The sequence below is a fragment of the Lipotes vexillifer genome, unplaced genomic scaffold (genome assembly GCF_000442215.2).
Source record: "Lipotes vexillifer unplaced genomic scaffold, Lipotes_vexillifer_v1.1 scaffold1378, whole genome shotgun sequence".
NCBI lineage: Eukaryota > Metazoa > Chordata > Mammalia > Artiodactyla > Lipotidae > Lipotes > Lipotes vexillifer.
Window position 1 is genome coordinate 2,379,693 of NW_006775104.1, and position 13,054 is coordinate 2,392,746.

At 41.1% G+C, this 13,054-nt stretch overlaps 1 pseudogene; it reads left to right on the top strand.

The window, feature by feature from the left end:
• Window positions 1-1,528: 1,528 nt before the first annotated feature.
• On the top strand, window positions 1,529-1,873 carry LOC103070698 (60S ribosomal protein L30 pseudogene; annotated as a pseudogene).
• Window positions 1,874-13,054: the final 11,181 nt, after the last annotated feature.

Below are 13,054 nucleotides of genomic sequence, written 5' to 3' on the forward strand. Positions count from 1 at the left end.
CTTTCCCTATTAAGATGATATTTAAGTCTGGATTCTAAACCACCTCTGGTAGTTATTCATTCTCGCTGGGTATCTCCCACATATGCATGAGGTATACATGCAATAAACTTCTGTTTGTCTGTCTGTTGTTAACCTGTCTTTTATTACATGGGTCTCAGCCAAGAACTCAGAAGAGTAGAAGGAAAGTTATTTCTCTTCCCCTGGACTAGGGTGAGCCTAGTCATTTACCTATGACCTTTAGCTGCAGTAAAGTTCACATAACCAAATGGAAACAACACCATCTTTCCATCTATCCAATCAAGAAGGCAGCAAATAACTGTATTTCTATAAGCCAGTTCAATGTCCTGCAAAGAAAATCTTGCTCTCATTAGAGCAATATTAAATTCTTCTGAAATGTAATTTTAGCAACCTTACAGAATAATTCACTCCAAGTCTGTTGATCTTAACCCGACTAGAAACATTCCCTCTATCTGTCCTTTTGACTCCTTTACCTCCACATATTCATTGTTCTTTTACCATTATAATGGGTGTGTATACACAACCTTCTGTAATGTGATTTAACCAAATGTTTTCTATTTCCTGCATCATATTTATATTTATATTTTTAGTATATCACCAGAGTATATCATTTTGATATACCACAGTTAGCTTCTATATTTTGGCGTTGTTAGGATCTTAGCTTTCTTTCAGTGTTTCAATATCATAAAATAAACACTGTTCATGTAGACTTTTGGTTTTTATTAAATATTATTTCTGCAGGATAAATTCTATTACTTAGTGGGGGGTTAGGCATATTTATGATTCCTTGAATAAAGTACCATTTTGCCCTTCAGAAAGACTGGCTCCATTTGCATTGCTATCATTAATGCATGACATCTACTTTCCTCAAGATTTGCAGGCTTTGGGTTTTATCACTTTTCAAAAGTTTTTCTAATGGCATTTTTAGGTACAAAATGAAACTTCACAGTAGGTGAGGTATTACCAACAAGGTTGACTGAATGTTTTAAAAATCATGATTTAAAATCATGTTTCTCTCGTGGGACTATCTTTTCATCATTTGTTTAAGGGACAGTTGGTATTTTCGCCCATTTATATGAGCTCTTTATACTTTTCAGTTATTGAACTTTTGTGTTTATGTGCAATTTCTCCATTCTTCTGAATTTTTAAAATCTTAGCTTTACTGATGTTCTTTCCATCAAAGCTAAAACTATCTAAGTAATGAACCTGTCCAACTTTTTTCATTTCTATTCCATCAAAAGTCAAAAAGTGATTTCCTCTAGTGCTAGTCTGTTCACATGCATGAGAGTGTATTTGTTTTGATTTTTAAGCATTTAACTTTCAATCCACCTGGAATTTTTTGGAGAGTATGGTGGAGGGTGTGGGTCTTTTTAATATTCTCATTATTGATATTCTTATATACCAAGGGTCTCAAATTGTTTACCAACAGATTTCAATGTCGCCTTTATTGACCCCTGGCCATCTTGGCGGCTGCTCTTGGTTGGGGGTGTCCCGTACCTAAGGCAGGGAGATGGTGGCTGCAAAGAAGAAGAAAAAGTCACTGGAGTCGATCAACTCTGGGCTCCAACTCGTTACGAAAAGTGGAAAGTATGTGCTGGGGTACAAGCTGACTTTGAAAATGATCAGACAAGGCAAAGCGAAACTGGTCATCCTCGCCAACTGCCCAGCCTTGAAGAAATCTGAAATAGAGTATTATGCCATGTTGGCCAAAACTGGTGTCCATCACTACAGTGGCAATAATATTGAATTAGGCAGGGTGCATGGAAAATACTACAGAGTATACACACTGGCTATCATTGATCCAGGTGATTCTGATATTATTAAAAGCATGCCCGCACAGACTGGTGAAAGGTAAATCATGCACAAATTTTCTTTAATAAAACTGGCCAGAGCTTGTTTTTAAACAAACAAACAAACAAACAAAAGATTTCAATGTCTGCTAGGAAAAATTCTTCTCATGACTCCTTTTGAACCTAGAATACTCTTTGATGTTCTTGCCCATTTATTTTTCCACATAAAATAAAAATTACGTGAATTCTATGAAGCATTTTATTTCTAATCAGTGGCTGGTCACCTGAATCCAATAATGTCATGTCCTGTTCTGAGTTGAGGCTGAGTTGCAGCCCTGGTAAGGCTCAGTCTACCTCAGTTTTACTCCTGTCTCTTCAGGATTTTTGGCAGAAATCCCCCTGATGAGTCCAGAATTCTAATCCTTGTCTCACAAGATTTTGGAAGGCTCTGTTCTGCTTGCAGAAGTTTTCTGCTTCTGTTTTTAGAACTCTAGACTCATGCATCCCCAGAATTTAACAGATGTTCTGAAGGGACCTCCCAAACCTCCTGCCATAGCTCTACTGATCTGTCTCCCAGCTCTGCTGATCTGGTCTTCCCTGCGTGCGAGCCCTGGGATCATCAGCCTCGGGCCCACGCCCAGAATCAGCAATTAACACCTGGGTGAAGTGGCTGCAGAAGTCAACCCTCCCTCTCCAAGATTCTCCCTTTCTGGAGTCTCAGCCCGTCCGGTTCTCTCTCGTTGACTCAGCAGCTCTCCTCTGCCTGAAAATAGATGATTTCTCTATTTTGTTTCAATTTTCTGGCTGTTTTAGGTATGAGGGCTGGTCTGTCACAGTCTAATCCAACTCAGTTAGAAATATGTTCATTTCATCTTAAACATTTTCATTGTATCTTCTTATATTTTAAAACCAAATAAGTTTTTAATTGAGATATATATTAAAAAAAAAAACCCACCATGCCACTTCACACCTACCAGGATAACTAAATCCAAAAAGGCAGACAATAATAAGTGTTATCTAGGATGTGGAGAAAGTGCAACACTCATACATTGCTGATGAGATATTAAATGATACAACCACTTAGTAAAACAGTTTTGCAGTCCCTCAGAAAGTTAGAGTTTACTACATGATCCACAAATTTCACTCCCAAGTAGGTACATATTCAGGAGTGAAGCATATGTTCGCAAAAAAGCTTGTACACATATGCTATAGACAAAATCTTTGTGTCCCTCCAAAATTCATAAAGCCCCAATCTTCAATGTGATGGTATTTGAAGTTGGAGTCAGATGGGAGGTAATTAGGTTTAGATGACATAATGAGGATACAGCCCCGATGGGATTAGTGCCCTTATATGAAGATGAAGAGAACAGATCTCTCTGTCTCTCTCTTTCTCTCTCCCCACTATGTGAGGAAATAGCAAGAAGGGGTCACCTACAAATCAGGGAAAGGGCCCTCATGAAGACCCCAATCATGCTGATATCCTGACCTCAGATTTCCAGCCTCCAGAAATGTAAGAAATTAATGTTTGTTTTTTAAACCACTCAGTCCATGGTATTTGTCGTAGCAGCCCAAGCTGACTGAGACAACAAATATTCATAGAAGCTTTATTCACAACAGTCAAAAATTAAACAATCCATAATCTCCAAAATATACAAATAGCTCATGCAGCTTAATATCAAAAAAACAAACAACCCAATCAAAAAATGGGTGGAAGACCTAAATAGACATTTCTCCAAAGAAGACATAGAGATGGCCAAGAGGCACATGAAAAGATGCTCAACATCACTAATTATTAGAGAAATGCAAATCAAAACCACAATGAGGTATCACCTCACACCGGTGAGAATGGCCATCATCAAAAACTACAAACAATAAATGCTGGAGAGGGTGTGGAGAAAAGGGAACCCTCTTGCACTGTTGGTGGGAATGTAAATTGATACAGCCACTATGGAGAACAGTATGGAGGTTCTTTAAAAAACTAAAAATAGAATTACCATATGACTCAGCAATCCCACTACTGGGCATATACCCAGAGAAAACCATAATTCAAAAAGACACATGTACCCCAATGTTCACTGCAGCACTATTTACAATAGCCAGGTCATAGAAGCAACCTAAATGCCCATCAACAGACGAATGGGTAAAGAAGATGTGGTACATATGTACAATGGAATATTACTCCACATAAAAAGGAACGAAACTGAGTTATTTGTAGAGACATGGATGGGCCTAGAGAGTGTCATACAGAGTGAAGTAAGTCAGAAAGAGAAAAACAAATATTGTATATTAACTCATATATGTGGAATCTAGAAAAATGGTACAGATGAACCTGTTTACAAGGCAGAAATAGAGACACAGACGTAGCGAACAAACGTATGGACACCAAGGGGGGAAAAGGGAGGTGGGATGAACTGGGAGATTGGGATTGACATATATATGTATATATGTATATATGTATAAAATAGATACATATATGTATAAAATAGATAACTAATGAGAACCTGCTGTATAGCACAGGGAACTCCACTGTACAGTAGAAACTAACACGATATTGTAAAACAACTATACCCCAACAATTAAAAAAATTAAACAATCCAAATGTCCATCATAAATGAATGGATAAATAAAATGTGGTATATCCATACAATAGAGTATTATTTGGCAATAAAAAGTAACAAAGTTCTGATACATTCTACAACATGAATGAACCTTATTTGATCACTGTGGTTCTACTTATATGACATTCTGAAACTATAGGGACCAAAATCTGACCAGTGTTTGCCAGGGGCTCACCTGGAGTGAAGAGGTTGATTACAAAGGGACTGGTGGGAATTTGGGGGGGTGTTGAAGTTCTTTTATATCTTTGTATCTTGTGGTTGTTACACAATTGTATACATTTCTCAAAAGTCACAGAACTATATACTAAACAGTATGAATCTGCTGTATGTAAATTATACCTTAATTTTTAGAAATACAGGAAAAGTCAATAGCATTCATATACACAAATAATTAGTTAAAAGATATAGTGAATGAAAAAAGCTCATTTACAACAGCAAGAAAAAAGATAAAATATATAGAAACAAACTTAAGAAATTTCTATGTAAAAAAGCATGAACACTCTTTAAAGACACAAAAGTACATCTGAAAAACGAAATGGTGAGAACACCTCAACACCATCTCAAGATGTCAGCTCTCTGCAATTTACTTTACGAGTTTAATGCAATTCAAATAAAAATCCCAGCGAGCTTTTTTTTTTGACATTGGTCATAAATCAGAAGCCTATCCTAAAGTTCATAAGGAAAGAAAAGTACACAAGAATATGGAGGAAAACATTGAGATGGAAGAGCTCTGTAGGGGGACTAGCCCTGACTTTAACGTATATACAAAGCATCTCTAAAACGGATGAATAAACAGGTCAATGGAGCAGTCAATGGAACAGAAGTTCCAGAATAGCCAAACTATACCTAAAAATCTAGTATATGATAAATAGAGGTGGTATCTCAAGTTACTGAGGCAGTGATAACCTTTTTAATAAATGCTGTTTGGATTTAAGTATTACCAAAGATAAAAATATGGATACCCGTTCAGAAAAAAATATAAAATTAGATCCATTTCTCAAAACATACACAGGAATACACAGGAAACATACACAGGAAGTTTATTAAGGAATAAACTTCAAATGGATCAGAGATCTAAATGTAAGAAATAAAGCATTACGAATAGAAAAAAAGCATGGGGAGACTATAACCTACATGTGATGTAGGGGAAAGTTTTTAAAATGTGACTAAAAGTCCAGATGCAATAAAATGAAAGATTGGTAAATTTTACTATATAAAAATAAAAAACGTTTGCATGGCAAAAAAAAAAAGCCACAATAAGCAAACTCAAAAGACAAATGACAAAATGAGAGGAAATATTCATAGGATACATCACAATAAATGACTAATATCCCTAACTTATAAGGAAAGTTTAAAATTTGGGGAGAAAGAGACCAAAAATGCCATGGAAGAGACTACGCACAACTCTCCCAGGACAAGCCAGGGTGGTGAGCACCCACCCCAAGACAGGTGTAGAAGGACCGAGACCTCTGCACCGCTTTGCCCGCTGCGAGGCAGAGCGTCGCGTGCGCAGGACGCCTGGTGGGACAGCTGGATCTCCCCTTCCTCCCCGCCCCCCCTGGAGCCCCTCACCATCCAACCGGAGGAAAAGCGCCAGGAAGAGGACGGGCTCCCCGGCTCCTGGCGGAACTCTAGTTCATGGCCTTCAGTCTCTTTGGGCTGAGAAAGTACAACTTGGAGGTCAGTTCTTCAAAGGGTCGGGGGCCCCAGCACCCCAGGACGCTTAGACCAGCAGCGGAGGGGGCGCAGGCGCAGCCCTCCTCAGCTCTGCTCATCTGCCCGCACTGTCGGGCCCTGCCCCACCCAGCAGGCTGTGCCTTGATCTTCTTTCGTTTTCTTTTCTTTTTATTTTTTTTGCGGTACGCAGGCCTCTCACTGCTGTGGCCTTCCGCGATGCGGAGCACAGGCTCCGGACGCGCAGGCTCAACGGCCATGGCTCACGGGCCCAGCCGCTCTGCGGCATGTGGGATCTTCCCGGACCGGGGCACGAACCCGTGTCCCCTGCATCGGCAGGCGGACTCTCAACCACTGCGCCACCAGGGAAGCCCTCGCTTTCTTTTTTATGAAAATCGCTTATAGCTGTTTTACGATTATGTCACCTTTTTGGGACAGATGTTGCTGTTAGACAAATTCTGGGGTCAAAATCCTGGACTCTATAATTCATTAGTTGTGTAGACTCAGTCAACTGCATCTGTACAATGGGCAGAGCTGTAACTACTTCGTGATGTTGTCATGAGGCTTAAATGAGATGTCTGTAGAGTGCCTGGCATATTTTATTTTAAAAAATCAATATTAGTTCGCATTTCTGCTAGGCAACCCATTTCTACCCCACCCCACTTTTCCTACACACTCATCCTCAGAAAAATACACTGGGTCCTTTTCATGCCCCCTAAGACAGGGATAGAATCAGGTGTCCCTCCGGCCTGACATTATTTAATGTCATTCAGCCAACATGTAGTGAAGGCCCTGGCATCGTGTTAAGATTATAAAGATGATTTAGACACGGATCCCTTCTCTCTGGGGTAAGTGTATTAGTAAGGGGAAAGAAAAGCAAAAAGAAAGAATACACATTTACTTGCTGTATCTTGATAGGTCCTGGCAGGATGTAGATGGTATACTCAAAATGGGTAAGTGGATTTTGATATCACATCTGCATTAATAGAGATATGTATAATATATTAGGAAACCAGAGAAAGATGGTTCATAATTTGGAGACAAATTAGAAAGAAAGTTTCTATACTAGTGGCATTTGAGTAAGAACTTGAGAGATGAGGAGATTTGTAAGAGGAGAATGAGGTGCTAGGCCATGAGAGGGAGAGAGAGCGAAAGAGAGTGAGAGCGCACCCTTGTGCACAGAGCAAAGGCCAGAAGAATAAAAGTATAGACTGTGGTTTGGAAGAGTTGGTAGTCTGGTGTGAGTGGACCATTAGTGGCTTGGCGGGGAGGAAGGGACATGAGGTAAGCAAAGTAGAATGAAAAATACTTGATGGCCATGCTGTGGAGTTTGAACTTTATTTTCTAGGTCAGTGTCCTCAAAATGTGGTTCCCAGACCAGCAGTATCAGCATCATCTGGGACCTTGTCAGGAATGAAGATTTGGGGCACAACCTCACATCTACTGGGTCAGAAAGTCTGGGGGTGGGTCTTAGCAATCTGTGTTTTACTGAGCCCTCCAGGTGATCTGACACGAGATCAAGTTTGAGAAGCACTGCTGTAGGCATCAGGGAGTCACTAAAGGCACTTCATCAGAGGAGTGATGCAACTGGAGCTGTTTTTTCAAAAGATAGTTTGAGGTGGGAGGAAGAAGGGGGAAGGGGACAGAGTCTTTAGGGGGCATTCCAGTGATTCTGGTGAGGGAACGAGGAAGACGCCAACTGGACAGTGAGCTTTGAAATGAGGGAGAGGCAGGACTGGTGACAATAGATTTGTGGGATATGGGTGTGGACAAAGAATGTCACCTGCCATTTCAGTGAAGAAAGGATGTTTTGGCTCTGAAGCCATCAACCACTGCAGCTGTCTTCCCCCACCCCTGACCCCCACAGTGCACCCCAAAGGGAATTCAGGATGGAGAAAAAGAGGATACTGGCTCTAGATAGTGAAGATGCGTAGTTTAGTGCTTTTCTATGTATATGGCTTATTGAAATTTTCCTTTGATATGCATCTTAACTTGCAAAGCAGTGGCACAGGGTGGGGTAAGGGGTGAGAACCCAAGGTATAGCATAGCATTTTATCGTAGTTTGCTCTCACCTTCACTGACCTGATGTGCACCTCCCCAACAAATCGTTAGCGTCTTACTCTTTGCCTAGGGCTCCGTGTTTTAGAGGCTGCAAGTCCCAATTAATAGAAAAGGAAATAGTGCCCAACTCCCATACGGAAATCAAGGCAAAAACAATAATAAACCAAAAGATAAGTGTAAGGAAGTCCAACAAAAGTTTGGTTTTTCTCCTAATGGCTGCTTTGATGCTATCTGTGATGTTGTGATTTATAATAAGAATATATGTTTGGTCTTCATCCCCATTTCTGGCACTGAGCTCCTAAAACCCTTGAAATTTCTGCAGTGCTGAGAGTGAAAAGGGTTCGTTTGTTATGTTAATGAGGTGACTTTCGGGAAGCACCTAAGGTTGGGGGCTGGTTGCCAGAGAAACCAACCGTGATTAGAGGGTTGGAACTTTCAGTCCAGGGAGAGGAGAGGGACTGGAGATTGGGTCCAATCACCAATGACCAACGACTTAATTAGTCATGTCTATGTTTTTAAGCCTACATAAAAATCCAAAAGGATGGGGTTTGAAGAGCTTCTGGGTTTCAATTCACTTGGAGATTTGGGGAGAGTGGCTGTTGTCCAACTGAAGCTCATGTGCCAGATGCACAGTGAGGCCAAACAAACTGAAATGTTGGAGTTTGGAATGGAGAAAGGTTTATTGCAGGGCCAAGAAAGGAGAATGGACGGCTCATGCTCAAAAGACCCAAATTCCCTGATGGTTTTTGGGGAAGAGCTTTTATAGGCAAAATGGTGTTGGGGGGAGAGCTGCAGGATGTGTGACCTCCCTCTGATGGTTTGGTAGGGAGGTAACTGGGTGGTGTTCCTGGAATCTCAATCATCAGCTGTCTGGTTCCAACCAGTCTGAAGTCCACATGCTTGTTTTCAGCCTGAAGTTACCATCCTCCACCTGGGTGGGGACCTTAGTTCCTGTAGAACTCAGAGATGATAAAAGAAATTTTCACATGTTGAGGTAAAGGGAAGTCATTCTGGCTTATACATGAGTTAACTTGAATTTTATGCTAACTAGAATAGCCAGTTTGTGGCCTATCAAACATACATTGTACATCTGCTTTAATTATTAAAGAAAAGGGTACATTGACCAGAAGTAAAGAATGTCATTGTTAAAAATAAAGATTAAATGCCTCCCTTCCTGGGATGCCAATGCTGGTACTCCTTTGATGATGCGAATACCTTCCCAGGTGCGAAGGCCATACTACTTGCTGTGTACGTCCTGATCTGTTCTTTGGGGTTTTTTTGTTTTTGTTTTTGAAACCTTGAAGGAATGTATCCCTGACTTGTTTGATGTTCTTTGTTCTGACAAGACATAAAACTGTGCTGAAAACCATGCTTCTCCAGAGCAGGTCTCAAGAGTTATCTGAGAGGCTGTCTTCTGGGCTGTAGTCCTCAGTTTGGCTCAGATAAAACTCTTATCTATTCCTATTATAAATTGTTTACTGATTATTTTTGTGGACAGAGATATGTATCAGATTGTTATGTATGCCCCTTGAGGAGGAACCAGGAGCCTGCCCATTGCTGCATTATTGCTTCTTGACTGCCTCTCCTTTGTTTCTGCATTCCCTCACTCCTCTAATTAGTAACTATTTGAATCTGCCCTTTGGAACTCAGGGAAGGTCTAGGAGGCTGAAACCTTTTTCCTACAAACAAGAAATGGGGGGACATGGAAATGCTTTCGTACCCAGGAGAGGCCCACAGGGTTCTGCTCGGTTTCGTGGCACACCTGGAAAAGGCATGGAAGCTCCATGCCCTTTCCCCATATGCATCTCTTCCATCTGGCTGTTCCTGAGTTATATCATTTTATAATAAACCAGTAATCTACTGAGTAACCTGGTTTCCTGAGTTCTGTGAGCTGCTCTAGCAAATTACTTGAACCCAAGGAGGGGGTCATGGGAACCTCTGATTTTATAACCATTGGGTCAGAAGCACAAGAACAATCTGGACTTGCAATTGGCACCTGAACTGGAGGGTAGTCTTGTGGGGCTGAGCCCTTACCTCTGGAATCTGATGCTATCCCCAGGTAGAAAGTGTCAGAATTGAGTTGAATTGTAGGACGCTCAGCTGGTGTTGGATTGCTTGGATGTATGGGGGGAAAAATCGCACACATTGAAATTGGATGCAGAAACTTACTATCTTTAGGGAGACATCAAATATCTCAATATTATTTGTGATTCTCTTTTTTTTTTTTTTTTTTTTTTGGAGAAAAAGGTGCCCTAATTTGCTGGGGCCTAGTGAGCCATTTCAGTAATCCAGCACTAATGCTAGAAAGGTGAAACAAAAACTCTTGCAGCAAGGAGGGGCAAGTGTAGTTTGATGGGTTATTATGTATGCTTTCTCTAGAAGGAGAGAAGGTTACTACCTTTGTAGTAACCTATGTGTTAAGGAGGAAAAATACTAAGAAATGTGACTTTTACAGCTGAACGTGGCAGCAGTGAAGTCAATAGTAAAGTTCTATTGTGATACTATTTAGCAAAAGCTACACACAAAATCAAGCAAAGACATCTGCCCACATGGTATGTTGTACACTGTACGTATTGTAGGAAACACCCAGAATCTCAACCTAAGGAAAAAGAAAAAAGAAGTGGGAAGGAACGCAATCTGTTCCTAAAATGGATATAACTTTATTTATAACAGATATCAATGATAATACCTTCCACAGAGCAAAAGCAGTAATCCAAAGGCTCACCAACCACACTATGAAACTTGTGTACACGTTGCAATCAAGGATCCAGACCTTAGCAGGGACGAAACTTTTGCTTTTTCGAAGCAAATTTAGCTAAAATATCCATAGATACAAAACAATCATAACTCTAAGACTTTAATGAATCACCAAAAACTAAATGTCTAATCTGATTTTTTTTTTTAAAAGACAACATATCATTTACCTTAAACTTCCTCAACTCTCTGGACAAAGAAAAAGATTCTGGGTTTTTAAGTTCTTCAAACAGGAATTCCTCAGAGGAAATCTGCTTTGAGCACTGTGCAGGAATCCATTTCTGAGAGAAGCTCAGAATAATGTGGAGTCCTCAGCCTCCTCCATGGAGGAAAAGACCCCTGTAGGAGACAGTACAGCTCTAGGGCACAGAAGCCTTGGAGGCAGACTAAGTCCTTCGAATCCCAGAACTTCTGCTTATTAATTATGTGACCTTTGTCAAGGTACTTATCCTCTCTGTGCTTGTTTTCTCAGTTATGAAATGGGGATACCAATAGTATCAATCACACAGATATAAAGCTCTCATAAAGGGGACAAAATAAGTATACAATATTAACTATTACTGTCTGACCAAAAAAACTGTGTGTACACGTATCTTTAGGAAAAGAAAATGACATCTCTTTCATCATTTTTGGAGAGAGGCTGGGACATGGATAACGAGATAGTTTGCTATTAAAACTTTCTTCTGACTTGAGGAACCATTTAAAAGTAAATTTTGACATGTCCGTATTCCTTATGGTAGGCACAACCCTAGCCTTTTCTCTGTCCAGAAAATTTTAGGGAGACATATTTTAAGGGAGAAAGCATGACATGGTAGGACTTAGCAAAAGGGAGGGAAAGGGTTTTTTCTCATGAGAAAATGAGAGTCTATGGAGATTCCTGCGATTTATCTGTTAAAACTGCAAGCGGGGTATACATAAAAGTACAATAGGGCTTCCCTGGTGGCACAGTGGTTGTGAGTCCGCCTGCCGATGCAGGGGACACGGGTTCGTGCCCCGGTCTGGGAGGATCCCACATGCCGCGGAGCGGCTGGGCCCGTGAGCCATGGCCGCTGAGCCTGCGCGTCCAGAGCCTGTGCTCCGCAACGGGGGAGGCCACAACAGTGAGAGGCCCGCGTACCGCAAAAAAAAAAAAAAAAAAAAGTACAATAATATCCAGAGGGAAAAATGTTCAGAGATGGGTAGCATTACTAGGGCAGGGGAAGTGCACACCATATGGCAGGTTATAAGAATCAGCAGGGAGCAAGGACAAAGTTAGAGGCCGGTCAGAGTTCAGAGGTCATGAGTTCTGGAGTAAGAAACTCCGTTTCCCAAATAAGTGGTGAGGACTCCAGAGCTGTCTTCCTTACTCCTGCCTCTGCCAAAGATTTAGGGAACATGTTTCTCTGCGGGGTTACTAGCAACTTGAGTCAGGCAGCAAACATTTATTAAGCACCAACTGTTCACCAGGCTCTGTGTTGTCAAAAATAATAGCCTTATTCCCTTTATTACCAAGGTTGCTCAGTCTCTGTCCTGGCCACTCCTCTGGCCATGGGGCAGGGAGGTTAACATAGGTCTCTAATTTTGCATAACCAAAGGCCTCCTCCCACCCGACCACCCTTCACATTAGAGTTTTACTTTTAGGGTAGGGATCAAAGAGCAAACAGACAAAACTGAGGGACTACCAGAGAGATGGCAGTAAAAGGAGGATCCACTGACAGCTGGTACTTCAGTTGAACAACACAGAAGATGATTTCAGATCCACAGCACTCCACCCCTCTAGCCTCCACAAAGATGACACGAGAATGAGGCACACTACCTCTGCAGCAACATTACACAGATCTTCCAGAAAATGTAACATTACAGAAATGACAGACCAGCAGATTCTTACTCTTACACAAAGCACTTCTTTTTTTTTTTTTTTTCCTCTGGCTGTGCAGCCAGGATTTTAGTTCCCCAGCCGCAGGATCGAACCTGTGCCCCCTGCAGTGGAAGCGCTCGGAGTCCTAACCCCTGCACCACCGGGGAATTCCCCACAAACCACTTCTTGAGATGAAACAATTTTAAAGGTGTTTTTACATAAGGATTTAGATTAGAATTTACTCTGCTTCTTCAGCTGTGCCTTTTGCAAGCTTGGCTCAACTTATCCTTCCAATACTCTTC